This window comes from Myxocyprinus asiaticus, chromosome 22, assembly GCF_019703515.2.
Source record: "Myxocyprinus asiaticus isolate MX2 ecotype Aquarium Trade chromosome 22, UBuf_Myxa_2, whole genome shotgun sequence".
Classification (NCBI taxonomy): Eukaryota; Metazoa; Chordata; class Actinopteri; order Cypriniformes; family Catostomidae; genus Myxocyprinus; species Myxocyprinus asiaticus.
Genome location: NC_059365.1, coordinates 3,571,072 through 3,588,288, shown reverse-complemented (window position 1 = coordinate 3,588,288; position 17,217 = coordinate 3,571,072). Strand labels below are relative to the sequence as shown.

Here is a 17,217-nt window from a genome sequence, read left to right as displayed (position 1 = left end):
TTTAGTAGTAATAATAATAATAATAATAATAAATTTAAATGAATAATAATAATAATAAATAAGCAATATATAAAAGGCAAGGGTTTTGTTGTACTGAATAAAAGTTTGGTACAATGCAATGATATGTTGAAAATAAATTGTTCTGTTTTTGTTAAAAGTTAGGAATAAATTTGATTAGACACCATTTTAATGATGCAATTAAATTAAACTTCAAAACATGGAAATGGAAAACTCAGGATCTGGGAAAAAAATTAAAACAGGGACCTACTTAAAAACACTTAAGTAATGCATACTTGATTGATAGGACCGATCTGTAACGAGGTAAAAGGGAAAGGACGAGGCGAGAACCGGCTTGACAATATAAATAATAATTTAATAATAAACTTAAACAAGAAGACAAACACATGCCGGGCAGCTGCCCGTAACTCTCTCTCCCTGGAACTGCCACCTCCGGTCACCTTTATCCCTCTTGAGGGCTTGATTAGCCTGATTAGGGGCCGGGTGTGCAGCATCGCGACCCGGTCCCGCCCTCCTCCCTGCCACAGAATCATTTATTATTTAAATAGAAATGTAAAAGTGCTGTATGTGATTTTTTTTTGTTTTATGCAAAAAAAATGTCATACTCCTTTAAAGATATTAATGAAATAAATGTCCTGAGATATCACACCGGTCTCTGTGACGGCTCTAGACTCTGTAAACAGCAAACAAATATGTGTCCGCAGACCGCGGTCTCTGACGCTTCCTGTCTGTCAATCATTTTGCACGTTCTCATAGTGTTGTAGTTGCAGCGAATTATTGAGGCTTTATGGCATTTTTATGCCATTTGTTTTATATCAGTTGTCAGTTGGGGGCGCTATATTGCTGCTGTTGTGTTTGAGAACCGTGGGATGACGATCTTCTGCTCGATGTCGGGGTCTACGGTATTTTTGATGCGCGGGTTTTGGAAAGAGGGGCCGTGGCTAATTTAATGGCTCATCTCGTGGAAATTCCAGAACGGCAAAATCGCTTACCTTTATCTTCTTAAATAGGCTAAAGGAGTGTGTTCATTAGCCCATTACCATGTTAGCATATTTTTGTTGTGGTATCAAAACCCGAACTATGAGCAATAGTTATAGTAACCACTAAAGATTGACTGGATGCTCAGTGGAAGTTTTGTCCTCATTAAAGGCCCTCATCATGCATAGTGACTGTCCCTTAGTGGTTATATAACTGCAAATGTGTGGGAAGTGTTTAGTGAAAGTGAGAAAGAAAGGAAGTCATGAGGGAAAAGCCCTCTGGTGCGCTTTGGAAGGGCTTGTGCATCACAGGGGCAAAATGCTTCTAAAGGTGGCAAGGACATAATGTTGTCACGGAAAAGGTTTATTCAGCACCTAAGGGTACCCTTTTTTTTATGTGTGTTTGATTTACCTCTGTTTGTTATCTTGAACAATCTTCACTTAGTTACGTCAGGATCCCACTGACTTTTCCCTTTAAAAAAAAAAAAACCTCTCTTACACTGTGCTCTAACAGGCGCAAACTGATAAAGCAACAAACAATAAATGCTTTTTATTTTGCTTAACCAACCGCGACCATGACAGGCAATAAGCAAATTTTTTTCAGTCGCTTAGTTTCTATTTTTGTAGTCTCGTGTTGGATAGCTGCACTCTGGCATTAGTCAGAAATCCCTTAAACATCGAATATATTCTTTTTCTATATTAGATTTTTGCCATTTTTAGCTTTATTGTATAGGAAAGTAGAGAGGAAGACAGTTATGCTTCATTTATGTATTGACTTTGTCTTAGATGTTTCTCATAAATCACCATAAGAGAAATAAAGTTAGACACAAATAAGACTATAATGACAAATCTCAGAACAGTTTGAGATAATGGTGAGATCTGTTCTGAACCTCTAGAGGAGACAAATAAGAGATAATTGGGGTATTATTTTCAGGAGAAAATATTGAGAAGCAGGAGACTCGAGCAAAATTCTACATTTGCTCTCCATTTAATCTCATTTCGGTCTAGCAAAAACAGTTGAGCTAGTAGAGAGAGCTCATCTGTGATGTTCCTTTCCTTTAGGCAATAACTGCTAAAAAATCAAGCATGACTCTTAAAACTTGTTTATTTTATTTTTTTAATCCTTAATATTTTTGTGTTGTTTTTTATTCTGATGGTTGCTTATTAGGAATTTCAAATTTTTTTAGACAGAATTTGAATGCATAATGTGACTCAAGGGTGTTGCAAAGCAATTTTTTTATCAGAACTTGGTTGGCAGGAAGTTCCTGAGTGATTTGACATTCTGAAGTGGTTAGTGAATGGCTTAAGCTCTGTGAGGGTCTCAGGCTTCAGGGTCAGGCGTGGGTTGTGGGCAGAAACAGTGACAATACTCATTTATGAAACATTCTCCTCAATATAAAACCCACACAACTGCGTCAAGGTAAACTACCTGAACTATGGAAAAATGGCAAGGACAGAGCAAGAAGGAAAATTACTAGTTTCACAAGTTTTCATGCCTTTTAACAATAGCCCCGTTCACACATGCAGCCAGGTAAATTACAGGAAAACTTTAGGTTGCCTTTACTAGTAAATGTGCTGTTCACACATACCATTAATAAGGACATTTATAAGTAAAGACACAAATTCGCATTAAGGAAAATTGCCAGTATTTTAAAAAGCGTTGTGTTCACACATGATCTCTAAACTGGAAATTGTTGGTAATTTTCTGGAAAAGGCTGTATGTGTGAACGCAGTTAAAGATAGGAAGCTCAGTTCTCTCAATGGTTAGTCATCTGCAGGAACAGAACATAATAATGAATAAATTTACTGGAGTATTAATTTAGTAGTGAAAACTTTGAGCTGTGTGATAGACAGACAGACAGACAGACAGTTAGATACAGACAGACAGACAGACAGACAGACAGAAATAGATAAACAGACAGACAGACAGATATATATATATACAGTTGACTGAGCTTTAACTTCCTGGCTGATGTCTTGAGATGTTGCTTCAATATATCCACATAATTTTTCTTCCTCATGATGCCATCTATTTTGTGAAGTGCACCAGTACCTCCTGCAGCAAAGCACCCCCACAACATGATGCTGCCACCCCCATGCTTCACAGTTGGGATGGTGTTCTTCGGCTTGCAAGCCTCACCCTTTTTCCTCCAAACATAACGATGGTCATTATGGCCAAACAGTTCAATTTTTTTTCATCAGACTAGAGGACATTTCTCTAAAAAGTAAGATCTTTGTCCCCATGTGCACTTGTAAACTGTAGTCTGGCTTTTTTATGGTGGTTTTGGAGCAGTGGCTTCTTCCTTGCTGAGCAGCCTTTCAGGTTATTTCGAAATAGGACTTGTTTTACTGTGGATATAGATACTTGTCTACCTGTTTCCTCCAGCATCTTCACAAGGTCCTTTGCTGTTGTTCTGGGATTGATTTGCACTTTTCACACCAAACTACATTCATCTCTAGGAGACAGAATGTGTCTCCTTCCTGAGCGGTATGATGGCTGCACGGTCCCATGGTGTTTATACTTGTGTACTATTGTTTGTACAGATGAACGTGGTTCCTTCAGGCGTTTGGAAATTGCTCCCAAGGATGAACCAGACTTCATCAGAGAGATAGATAGATAGATAGATAGATAGATAGATAGATAGATTACAGACAGAGAGGGAAATAGATAGATAGATAAACAGACATAGATAGATAAACAGACATAGAAGGACAGATAGAAAGATGGATAGAAAAGACAGAAAGAGTGATAGAGAGAGAAATAGATAGACAGACAAACAGAGATAGATAGAGAGAGAGAGACAAAGAGAGAAATAGAGACAGAGACAGACAGATAGAGAGAGAGAGGGAGGAAGGGAGACAGATAGATAGATAGGCAGGCAGACAGACAGATAGACAGACAGACAGACATATTGTGATAAGACTGAGTTCGTGGGCAATGGAGGAGTCAGGAAACAATGAAGCAGTTCAAGTAAGACTTTATTTTTAGTCTGCTTTTCACTCTGCACACTCTTGGTCTCTTGGACAATTCACTCAAACAGTTTCTTAAAAACATACACTCTTTAGCACTCTTAGAACACGTCGCATCACACACTCTCTCCCACTCTGATGCTCTGGCGTGTCTTATCAGGTCCCCCTCCCTTCACTATAATGAAAGGCAGGTGTTAGAGTAATCACAACACAGGTGACAAGCCTTACCGCTCTCCCTCTCCCGCAGACAGACACATGACCACGCCCCCCATGCCACACACATATATACAGTTGAAGTCAGAAGTTTACATACACTTAGGTTGAAGTAATTAAAAATCATTTTTTAACCACTCCACAGATTTAATATTAGTAAACTATAGTTTTGACAAGTTGTTTAGGACATCTACTTTGTGCATGACACAAGTAAATTTTTCCAACAATTGTTTACAGGCAGATTGTTTCACTTTTAATTGACTATATCACAATTCCAGTGGGTCAGAAGTTTACATACACTAAGTTAACTGCTTTTAAGCAGCTAGGAAAATTCCAGAAAATTATGTCAAGCTTTTAGACAGTTGCCAGTTAGCTTCTGATAGGAGGTGTACTGAATTGGAGGTGTACCTGTGGATGTATTTAAAGGTCTACCTTCAAACTCAGTGCCTCATTGCTTGACATCATGGGAAAATCAAGAGAAATCAGAAGTCATGGTGATCGACAGAAGTGCACATCTTACTTTTTAGAGAAATGTCCTCTGGTCTGATGAAACAAAAATTGAACTGTTTGGCCATAATGACCATTGTTATGTTTGGAGGAAAAAGAGTGAGTCTTGTAAGCCGAAGAACATCATCCTAACCGTGAAGCATGGGGGTGGCAGCATCATGTTGTGGGGGTGCTTTGCTGCAGGAGGGACTGGTGCACTTCACAAAATAGATGGCATCATGAGGAAGGAAAATGATGTGGATATATTGAAGCAACATCTCAAGACATCAGCCAGGAAGTTAAAGCTCGGTCGCAAGTGGGTCTTCCAAATGGACAATGACCCCAAGCATACCTCCAAAGTTGTGGCAAAATGGCTTAAGGACAACAAAGTCAAGGTATCGGAGTGGCCGACACAAAGCCCTGACCTCAATCCAATAGAAAATTTGTGGGCAGAACTGAAAAAGCGTGTGCGAGCAAGGAGACCTACAAACCTGACTCAGTTACACCAGTTCTGTCTGGAGGAATGGGACAAAATTCCAGCAACTTATTGTGAGAAGCTTGTGGAAGGATACCCAAAATGTTTGACCCAATTTAACAATTTAAAGTCAATGCTACCAAACACTAACAAAGTGTATGTAAACTTCTGACCCACTGGGAATGTGATGAAAGAAATAAAAGCTGAAGTAAATCATTCTCTCTACTATTATTCTGACATTTCACATTCTTCAAATAAAGTAGTGATCCTAACTGACCTAAGACAGGGAATGTTTTTGATAGATAGATAGATAGGAGGACAGACAGACAGGTAGGTAGGTAGATTTAGCAACAAAAGACATTTAAAAGGTCTGAATTTACAGACATGCTCTGGCACACATTTTTGTGAAGGACATGCTTTATGCACTCCTGGGAGGAATTAAGAAAAAAGAAATGTACCCCTTTCTCTAAACATTATTCTTATGACAAGGGACTATTAAAGATGTATAGGGTTGGTATAGGGATAGAATCCCGGACTAAAAATTGATAATATCAGAAAAAAAGTTAAGGTAAAAATTAGCCAGAAGCTATACCAAAACCATTATAGAACTACACTATATTGCCAAAAGTATTCGCTCACCCATCCAAATAATTGAATTCAGGTGTTCCAATCACTTCCATGGCCACAGGTGTATAAAATGAAGCACCTAGGCATGCAGACTGCTTCTACAAACATTTGTGAAAGAATGGGCCGCTCTCAGGAGCTCAGTGAATTCCAGCGTGGTACTGTGATAGGATGCCACCTGTGCAACAAGTCCAGTCTTGAAATTTCCTTGCTACTAAATATTCCACAGTCAACTGTCAGTGGTATTATAACAAAGTGGAAGCGATTGGGAATGACAGCATCTCAGCCACGAAGCGGTAGGCCACGTAAAATGACAGAGCGGGGTCAGCGGATGCTGAGGCGCATAGTGCGCAGAGGTCGCCAACTTTCTGCAGAGTCAATCGCTACAGACCTCCAAAGTTCATGTGGCCTTCAGATTAGCTCAAGAACAGTGCGTAGAGAGCTTCATGGAATGGGTTTCCATGGCCGAGCAGCTGCATCCAAACCACACATCACCAAGTGCAATGCAAAGCGTCGGATGCAGTGGTGTAAAGCACGCTGCCACTGGACTCTAGAGCAGTGGAGATGCGTTCTCTGGAGTGACGAATCACGCTTCTCCACCTGGCAATCTGATGGACGAGTCTGGGTTTGGCTGTTGCCAGGAGAACAGTACTTGTCTGACTGCATTGTGCCAACTGTGAAGTTTGGTGGAGGGGGGATTATGGTGTGGGGTTGTTTTTCAGGAGCTGGGCTTGGCCCCTTAGTTCCAGTGAAAGGAACTCTGAATGCTTCAGCATACCAAGAGATTTTGGACAATTCCATGCTCCCAACTTTGTGGGAACAGTTTGGGGATGGCCCCTTCCTGTTCCAACATGACTGCACACCAGTGCACAAAGCAAGGTCCATAAAGACATGGATGAACGAGTTTGGTGTGGAAGAACTTGACTGGCCTGCACAGAGTCCTGACCACAACCCAATAGAGCACCTTTGGGATGAATTAGAGCGAAGACTGCGAGCCAGGCCTTCTCGTCCAACATCAGTGTCTGACCTCACAAATGCGCTTCTGGAAGAATGGTCAAAAATTCCCATAAACACACTCCTAAACCTTGTGGAAAGCCTTCCCAGAAGAGTTGAAGCTGTTATAGCTGCAAAGGGTGGGCCGACGTCATATTAAACCCTATGGATTAAGAATGGGATGTCACTTAAGTTCATAAGCGTCTAAAGGCAGATGAGTGAATACTTTTGGCAATATAGTGTATATTCTATTCATATCTTAGGTTTAAACCTTTTGGTTGTATTGCTTTATAATTTTTTTATCCAGTACACCAAGTAAAGGACTGCCCAAGTAGGAATATTTGTTAAAAACAAAAAAGATGCCAAGATAGAAACAAAGAATGTTGTATAACTCGAGCATGCACTCACATATCTTTTACATTTCGATTTCTTCTAAATGCTGCTATCACCTTAAAGGGTCTCAAAACTTCGTGTCGGTCCTGTGACTGCTGAAAATGGGTCTTCACAACAGAATTCAATTTCCCATTGGTGAAAATAAACTAATCAATGGAATCAAAGATGTTCCCTTATTTGTAACCTTTGGGATATTCATTTAATTTCTGTCTACATTAAACTCCCTACAAACCTCCGCTTTATTACCCCTCAGAAATCTCTTGCCATAACCTAATTTCTGACAGACAGACAGATAGAAAGACAGACAGATTGACTGATTGACAGACAGATAGACAGACAGATAGATAGATAGAAAAGACAGAAATAGTGATAGATAAACAGAGAGACAGATGGATGAATAGCAGGTGAATAAAACGGAGAGCGAGAGAGATAGACTGACAGACAGACATATTTAGATAGATAGAAAGATGGATGGAAAAGACAGAAAGTGTGATAGATAGACAGACAGATAGATGAATAGCAGATGAATAACAGACAGTGAGAGAAACTGATAAACAGAATGGCTTCAGAAAAAAGGAAATCCACCTTTTGGAGTGGCCCAGTCAGAGCCCAGACCTTAATCCAATAGAGATACTGTGGAATGACCTCAAGAGAGCTGTTCACACCAGACATCCTAAGAATATGGCTGAGATGAAGCAGTTCTGTGAGGAAGAATGGTCCAGAATTCCTTCTGAACGTTGTGAAAGTCTAATCCACATATACCGGAAACACTTGGTTGAGGTTATTGCTGCTCAAGGAGGATCGGGTTCACATACTTTTTCCACAGCACTGTGAATGTTTAATGGGATGTGTTCAATAAAGACATTATATATTATAATTGTTTGTGTGTTGTTAGCTTAAGCACATTGTGTTTGTCTATACTTGTGATGAAGATGAGATCACATTTTATGACCAGCTAATTCCAAAGGGTTCACATACTTTTTCTTGCCACTGTATATGGGCTACTTTTATGGTGTTTTTTGGTCCTTTATTTGGAACCTGATAGCTGTAGTCACTATGAGCTGTCATCATATGGAGAAGAGCTGCGTAAAGATTCTTAAAACACAAAATTGTGGTCCGATGTAGAAAATAACTGGGTTGGGGGTTGGGGGTGGGTTCGGAAAGACATCGGGAGTGAGTAAATAATGACAGGATTTTTATTTGTAGGTTAACTTATCTTTTAACATATATTGAAAAGAATAAAAATGCGTTAAAATGCACATAAATACAAACAAATAACCTTTTGTGAACAAACACTACAGTTGGTTGATTCTCACGAAACCTGTAAAGAAAATGTCCTGGTGCTATTTTACTCCGAAATAAAAACAAATAAGAACTTCTATTTTGCATATTGAAAATAAGTCCTATATTTATCGCCATTAAGATTTTCACATTGTGACATTATTTTCATAACAGCTATGCACATTTTACTCTCCAATTCTCACTGCCGCAACATGGAGAAAAAAAAATATTTAAATTGTAAAGAAGTTATACATCATAGAAGTACTCACTTGGTACTGCCTTTCATTTACACTGATTTTATAAAAAAAATCTTTTTACTGTAATACTTTGTACTGTATTACGTTAATGAGAATAATTGAAAACAATGGAAATAGTCAAAGTAAAATGTTCTGACATCTTTCGGTACAGAAAATTGGGAGGTAAAATGTGCTTAAGAGTTCTGAAAATAATGTCAAAATGCAACAAACCTTAATGATCAGCATACTTGCTCAATTGGTTGACATGCCCAGCTCATTATAATGGATTCAATTCAGTTGGGTTGCTAGGAGACATCTCTAATTAGAGTCAAACCCCTGCTAAGCTAACGGGAGCGTTGCAGTTCCGAATATCGGGGAATGGAATGCATTTATGGTCGGAGATATCAAGTAGGAATATCCCACATCCGACTTGAATGGAACGCCGCATAACCGTGTACCCTGATGAAATGAAATTATTGCAGGCAACATTTAAATCGCTAAAATTATTAGATCGATTTTTCCAGGTATTATAGACCTTTTCAGAACCTGGGTAGTAGAGAAGAAACAAGAATGAATGGTTGCCAGTCATCTTCTGCCAACCACATACATGAAGCATAATTGGACAAACTCACTTTTTTTTTTAATCCTGTACCTACAGACCGGAGATAGCACATGCAGAGCACCAATTTAAGATTTTTGATGTTCAAAAAAAGTATTATATAACTGTATGATGCTTAGCACTGTTGTACTCGCTTAGCTTTGGTTTGATTGTTTTGTTTACATTTTGACAGATAAATTAAAAAAATGTAATTAAATATTTGCTTGGTCATTATGTCTAAAATTCACTTGAATTTGTTCCCTTGATCATTAAAGTCCTTAGATGATAGATAGATAGATAGATAGATGATAGAAAAGGCAGAAAGTGTGATATACAAACAGATTGATGAATAGACAGAAAAAGTGGTAGATAGACAGACAGACATATGGCATAGTTATATAAGGTGAGTTGTTTTCATATAAACCCGCTTTGACATTAAGATGTTGCTGTAATGGTCACACCTATTTAGGAAAAGTAGCCAGATAGATAGCCCCTTTATAACTCACACTTTCATCATATGACTAATAAATAATGACCCTCTAGAAATGATGTCAGCAGTACTTCTGTTCTCCAATTCTGCATTATGCAATAGGCTGATGTCATTTTTCTTAGTTCATTGCAAAATATTGTAGTTCTGAGGGTCAGTGATTCATATATCACCTTACAAAAAGTATGTTGTCTGGTCATGTCCTGGCAGCATCTCAACGAGTCCACGGCATGTAGAGTAACTATGAATTTCAGAAGGGCCTCTGTGGTCTAACGTGACCCCCATCTTCTCATATGTGTACTCTGGTACTGACTCAGTACCTGCCCAGATGTACAAACATGTTTGTATGTTGGTGAGGTTGGGCATCAGAGCATCTCACTGGGGACAGATTGCGCTCTGATTATGCTGTTTGGTGGCAAAGGTTCTCTCAGTGTTATCGATATGTTGCAGATGTTTTGTGGCTGTCCACCTGAAATCCCCCAGTTGGAATTCACACACGGCTGTTGTTTAAATCACCTATGAAAACACAGACACCTGCTGAGAGATGTCTTTTGCAGCTGTCACACTTTGAAAATTTGGCAATGCGGCTAACCACATCTCATGAGTGTGCAATTTAAGAGGGCTGTGTTTTTTTTTTTTTCTTCATTGATTTGTGAGTTTTAAGCTTTGAAAAAAAAAATTAAGTGTTTGTGACCACAAAAGATTTTACCTTGGTGTAACCTCAAGGTGCTCAGTAGCCAAACCCTTGAAAACAAACTCTGTTGTAAGCACAAAGCATCAGTGTCTGTGGGACTTTTTTTTTAAATAAACTTTTACAGATCCTGATGTCTGCTGTTTTGCAGTACTAATGTGCTGTCTAATGTATTGTCACAGGTCCCTATGTGACCGCTACATGTCTGCAACAACTGCATGACCTAATTATGTAATTGCATTAAAGGGATAGTTTACATAAATGAAAATTCTGTCATTATTTGCTCACGCTTATGCTGTTCCAAACCTTATTGCTGTTATTTTTTTCTCTGGAATACAAAACGCTGCACTTTTCCATACAACAACATTTATAGTTGTGACCACGACTGTGACGCACAAAAAAGCACTATAAAAGTTGTCATATGAGTTGTGCACATTTAAGTTGTTATTCACTGATAATCTTCCTCTCGATCACGCTCAAAAATGTGCTGGATTTTAAATCATAAATACCATTTTTTTTTTTTTTTGTGCATTGTAACTGAACGCAACACAGCAGTACGAGTATGCGGGATGTAAAATGAGATTTAAGAGATTTTTAGTGTATAACAACCTACAGTTTTGCTCAAAGGTTTGCATACCCTGGCAGAATTGTGAAATTTTGGCATTGATTTTGAAAATATCTGATCATGCAAAAAACTGTCTTTTATTTAAGGTTAGTGATCATATGAAGCCATTTATTATCACATAGTTGTTTGGCTCCTTTTTAAATCATAATGATAACAGAAATCTCCCAAATGGCCCTGATCAAAAGTTTACATACCCTTGAATGTTTGGCCTTGTTACAGACACACACAGGTTTAAATGGCAATTAAAGTTTAATTTCCCACACCTGTGGCTTTTTAAATTGCAATTAGTGTCTGTGTATAAATAGTCAATGAGTTTGTTAGCTCTCACGTGGATGCACTGAGCAGGCTAGATACTGAGCCATGGGGAGCAGAAAAGAACTGTCAAAAGACCTGCGTAACAAGGTAATGGAACTTTATAAAGATGGAAAAGGATATAAAAAGATATCCAAAGCCTTGAAAATGCCAGTCAGTACTGTTCAATCACTTATTAAGAAGTGGAAAATTCAGGGATCTCTTGATACCAAGCCAAGGTCAGGAAGACCAAGAAAGATTTCAGCCACAACTGCCAGAAGAATTGTTCAAGATACAAAGAAAAACCCACAGGTAACCTCAGGAGAAATACAGGCTGCTCTGGAAAAAGACGGTGTGGTTGTTTCAAGGAGCACAATATGACGATACTTGAACAAAATGAGCTGCATGGTCGAGTTGCCAGAAAGAAGCCTTTACTGCACCAATGCCACAAAAAAGCCCGGTTACAATATGCCCGACAACACCTTGACACGCCTTTGGAGTGACGAGACCAAAATAGAGCTTTATGATCACAACCATAAGCGCTATGTTTGGAGAGGGGTCAACAAGGCCTATAGTGAAAAGAATACCATACCCACTGTGAAGCATGGTGGTGGCTCACTGATGTTTTTGGGGTGTGTGAGCTCTAAAGGCACGGGGAATCTTGTGAAAATTGATGGCAAGATGAATGCAGCATGTTATCAGAAAATACTGGCAGACAATTTGCATTCTTCTGCACGAAAGCTGCGCATGGGACGCACTTGGACTTTCCAGTATGACAATAACCCTAAACACAAGGCCAAGTTGACCCTCCAGTGGTTACAGCAGAAAAAGGTGAAGGTTCTGGAGTGGACATCACAGTCTCCTGACCTTAATATCATCGAGTCACTCTGGGGAGATCTCAAACGTGCGGTTCATGCAAGACGACCAAAGACTTTGCATGACCTGGAGGCATTTTGCCAAGACGAATGGGCAGCTATACCACCTGCAAGAATTTGGGGCCTCATAGACAGCTATTACAAAAGACTGCACGCTGTCATTGATGCTAAAGGGGGCAATACACAGTATTAAGAACTAAGGGTATGCAGACTTTTGAACAGGGGTCATTTCATTTTTTTCTTTGTTGCCATGTTTTGTTTTATGATTGTGTCATTCTGTTATAACCTACAGTTGAATATGAATCCCATAAGAAATAAAAGAAATGTGTTTTGCCTGCTCACTCATGTTTTCTTTAAAAATGGTACATATATTACCAATTCTCCAAGGGTATGCCAACTTTAGAGCACAACTGTAAATCAATCTGTTCCTCATACAATTCTATTGTAAGTTACAGTGGCAAGAATAAGTATGTGAACCCTTTGGAATTACCTGCATTTATGTATAAATTTGTCTTAAAATCTCTAAGTTTGATCTTCATCTACAATAATAAACAAACACAATCTGTTTTAACTAATAACACAAAAATTATTGTTTTGTTCTTTTACATATTGAATACATAATTTAGACATTCACAGTGTAGGCTGGGGAAAAGTATGTGAACCCCTAGGCTAATGATGTCAACAAAAGCTAATTAGAGTCAGGAGTTGGCAAACCTGGCATCCAATTAATGAAACAAGATTGGAGGTGTGGGTTAGAGATACTTTGACTTATAAAAAGCACTCAAACATTTTGAGTTTGCTATTCACAAGAAGCATCTGCTGATGTGGACCATGCCTTGCAAAAATGAGATCTCAGAAGACCTATGATCAAGAATTGTTGATTTGCTAATTCTGGAAAGGGTTCTAAAGTTATTTTTAAGAGCTTAGATATTCATCTGTCTATAAATGGAGATGATTTAGTACTGTGGCTACTCTCTCTAGGAGTGGCCGTCCAGTCAAGATGACTCAAAGGGCACACTGCAGAATGCCCAATGAGGTAAGAAACAACCTTACAGCTAAAGACTTGAATGAATCATTGGAACTGGTTAACAGCTCTGCTCATGACTCTACTATACGGAAAACATTAAGCTGGCATGGTGTCCATAGCAGGAAACCATGAAGGAAGCTGCTGCTTTCCAAAAAACATTGCTACGCTCCACCTTGATACTCCATAACACTACTGTAAAAATGTTTTGTGGACTGATGAAACTAAGGTTGAATTGTTTGGGAAGAACACACAGCACACATATGAATTCCCAATTTTATCAAGATATCCTACAGGATAATATCAAGGTGGCTGTGTGCCAGCTGAAGCTCAGTAGAAGTTGGGTGATGCAGCAGGACAATAACCCTAAACATCAAAGTAAATCCACTACAGAATGGCTTAAAAAAAGAAAATCCACCTTTTGGAGTGTCCCAGTCAGAGCCCAGACCTTAACCCAATAGAGATACTGAGCCGCTCACACCAGACATCCTAAGAATATGGCTGAGCTGAAGGAGTTCTGTGAGGAATAATGGTCCAAAATTCCTTCTGAACGTTGTGAAAATCTAATCCACATATACCGGAAACAATTGGTAGAGGTTATTGCTGCTCATGGAGGATCGGAGGATTGGGTTCACATACTTTTTCCACAGCACTGTGAATGTTTAATGGGATGTGTTCAATAAAGACATTATATATTATAATTGTTTGTGTGTTGTTAGCTTAAGCACATTGTGTTTGTCTATACTTGTGATGAAGATGAGATCACATTTTATGACCAGCTAATTCCAAAGGGTTCACATACTTTTTCTTGCCACTGTATATGGGCTACTTTTATGGTGGTACTTTTTTGGTCCTTTGTTTGGAACCTGATAGCTGTAGTCACTATGAGCTGTCATCATATGGAGAAGAGCTGCGTAAAGATTCTTAAAACACAAAATTGTGGTCCGATGTAGAAAATAACTGGGTTGGGGGTTGGGGGTGGGTTCGGAAAGACATCGGGAGTGAGTAAATAGTGACACGATTTTTATCTGTAGGTTAACTTATCTTTTAACATATATTGAAAAGAATAAAAATGCGTTAAAATGCACATAAATACAAACAAATAACCTTTTGTGAACAAACACTACAGTTGGTTGATTCTCACGAAACCTGTAAAGAAAATGTCCTGACGCTATTTTACCTTAATATGCTATTTTAAGTCCTATATTTATCGCCATTAAGATTTTCACATTGTGACATTATTTTCATAACAGTTATGCACATTTTACTCTCCAATTCTCACTGCCGCAACATGGAGAAAAAAAATATTTAAATTGTAAAGAAGTTATACATCAAAGAAGTACTCTATTTTTTTTTTTTTTTTATATATTTTTACTGTATTACGTTAATGAGAATAATTGAAAACAATGGAAATAGTAAAAGTAAAATGTTCTGACATCTTTCGGTACAGAAAATTGGGAGGTAAAATGTGTTTAAGAGTTCTGAAAATAATGTCAAAATGCAACAAACCTTAATGATCAGCATACTTGCTCAATTGGTTGACATGCCCAGCTCATTATAATGGATTCAATAAAGTGTGTCAATCTTTGCAGTCCACTAAACATCAGGTAACCATGGATCTGCCTCAAACTTGACATTTAAAGCCATTTCTCTGGAACATAGGAAGAAAACATGCATGTGATATTTATTATATAGCTTTACTTTCAGTCAAAGATTTTTATTTCTACAGATAAATAAAAAAAATGTAATTAAATATTTGCTTGGTCATAATGACTAAAACTCACTTGAATTTGTTCCCTTGATCATTAACGTGCCTTTGGAGGCATGACTGATACCAGTTTCTTTCATCCAGTTAGTTCATTGCTGCAGTTTCTCCAACAGAGGCCGCCGTTGAATTACTAAAGTCTACGAGAAACCTTCAGTCAGGGCTTCAGTTACATTTTAAATGGCTTGGAAAAAATGTCAGTCCAAAAAAATGGGGTTTAGATAAGTCATTATGTAAAACATGCAATGATATTCATCCTTTTAGGCTTATAGGAATTTCTATCCGTCATTTTCAAGGCAGAATTGTCTGTAGGACCCCGTTTAGCACCGTCAACCATACAAAAACTATTTGAAGATGTATGCATTTCAGTTTCATAACAAAATTCCATCAGATTCAATTGAGTAATCTTTAATATAATAAAACAAAAAGCCTAAATATTTTAAGTTGTATTAATTTTTTTTTTTTTTTTATTAAACAATTACACAATTCAATTTGATCTTAAAAATAGGCTAAAATATTTTTTTTTGAGAGTAGCCTAAGCTGCTAGTAATACAAATCACGTAGTAATTAATAATTCGCTTTTATATACCATTTTGGGATAGACCAACCATACTCTGTAAAATCTAATTAGTTGGCCGTACTTTGATTTTTTAAGGAAATCGGTTTGCATGCTGTTTTTAAGTAAACATACTTATTTGGCTTAAGTAAACATACCTTAATTTTTTAAGTAGCGTTCACTAGTTACAAGTAAAAACTCATCTGTGATTAAAGTATCATTGTTTTTATTGAATTATTTCAATTGAGTTATAGCATGTCTTATACAGTATAAGGGAAATTATGACTGGAATCTCGGTTATCCATATGGCACATTAGATTCTCGTCAGTACTTCTTAATGCACATAAATCTCCACTTTAGTACAATTGAGTAAAGAAGAATGGCTTAAATTTAACAGCCTACATGTTCACCAGAGGTAACATTATCACCCTCATGGAGACTTCACACAAATCACAACTATCAACCAGCTACAACAAAACAACGACAATAGTCATACAAATTAAAACTGTGTACAATTTTAAATAACAATTAATATTTTTCTACATAAGTTCAATGTTTTAACCAAACATGCATATGCATTTATTCAAGGGCTTTATGTGTTCATTTCAGCAAGCCGCAATTTTGTACTTAATCATTTTGAGTTAGTAGTACTCAAAGCTAGAGTTTAAAGAACATATATATTTGAGTTATGATTCCAAAATGTGACGTTTCAAATACTGATGAGTTAGGACCACTTAAACATTTCATTAATGACAACTTTAGGGTTTGATAAAACGAGTAAGAATAGTAAAAATTAAGCTTAAGTTGAGTGAACTATTTTTTTTTTACAATTTAATATAAATGACCAAGTTCAGTCCGGAAACTCTGTAGTGCAAGCCGATAGGTTCCCTCAAAGCAATCTCTGTAGCCAGTCACGTCAAACATTTAAATAGCTTACCTGTCGTGTTATCAGCAAGCTGATCTCACTGCACAAGTTATGAGAGTTTTCCTCATTTACCCCCCTCCTCCCCAGCTCCACCTGTCTAGATCAGCTTCGGGGGATCTGTGCATGTTTGTTCAGCGACAACAGCATGTACTGCATGCTCACTGCAGCACGTCTTTATATGTCTGGCAGAAGCAAGTCTTTAAATAGCAGATCTAGTCCACCAAGACCAAACCTACAAACTGTCATTTTCATAATAAACATCTTAAACTTCATTCCGAGAGTTGTCATGACTGAACTATTAGTAATTACAACAGAGGCTGACATCATTTAGAAGGTAATTTTGCCTTCCTGATAAAGGATATTGGAAATAACCAACATAATATAATTCAAGAAATGTACGTTTTCATGAACATATTCAGCCTATTTCAAAATAGTCTTTGTAAGCATATTCACACATAATATATTAGGCAGCTTTATGTTTTTTATTTCCTAAATTTAGCTTCCGTAAACAAACTGGCCGGTATATTGGGATCATTTGAATGGACACTTTCAGTTTCATGAAGTTAAAGTCTTACGGAGAAGCAACTGAAGTGTATACCCCTTCCTGTGAGATGATATTATAAAAGTTCCTTCTTTGAGTTTTGCTCACTCAGTAGCTTTGGTGAGATTTTACATATAGGACTTTTTAATCAAGCGTGTGGAAAGTGGGTTAGA

The 17,217-nt window shown here is 37.8% G+C and overlaps 2 protein-coding genes across 4 annotated transcripts in view; one reads left to right on the top strand and one right to left on the bottom strand.

The window, feature by feature from the left end:
- The window catches only part of LOC127413399 (MORC family CW-type zinc finger protein 3-like), a 212,894-nt gene that overhangs the window by 77,744 nt on the left and 117,933 nt on the right, over positions 1-17,217 (bottom strand). Inside the window, exon 18 of one of the 3 annotated variants that reach the window (XR_007892581.1) lies at positions 11,758-11,840. The exons of the other annotated variants lie outside the window; for them this stretch is intronic. The gene's annotated coding sequence lies outside the window, so the exon portion shown is untranslated. Of the gene's footprint in view, positions 1-11,757; positions 11,841-17,217 lie in introns of those variants that run through there. 3 annotated transcript variants of the gene reach the window in all.
- The window catches only part of LOC127413400 (Bardet-Biedl syndrome 12 protein-like), a 75,284-nt gene that overhangs the window by 15,640 nt on the left and 42,427 nt on the right, over positions 1-17,217 (top strand). The gene's annotated exons all lie outside the window — the stretch shown is intronic.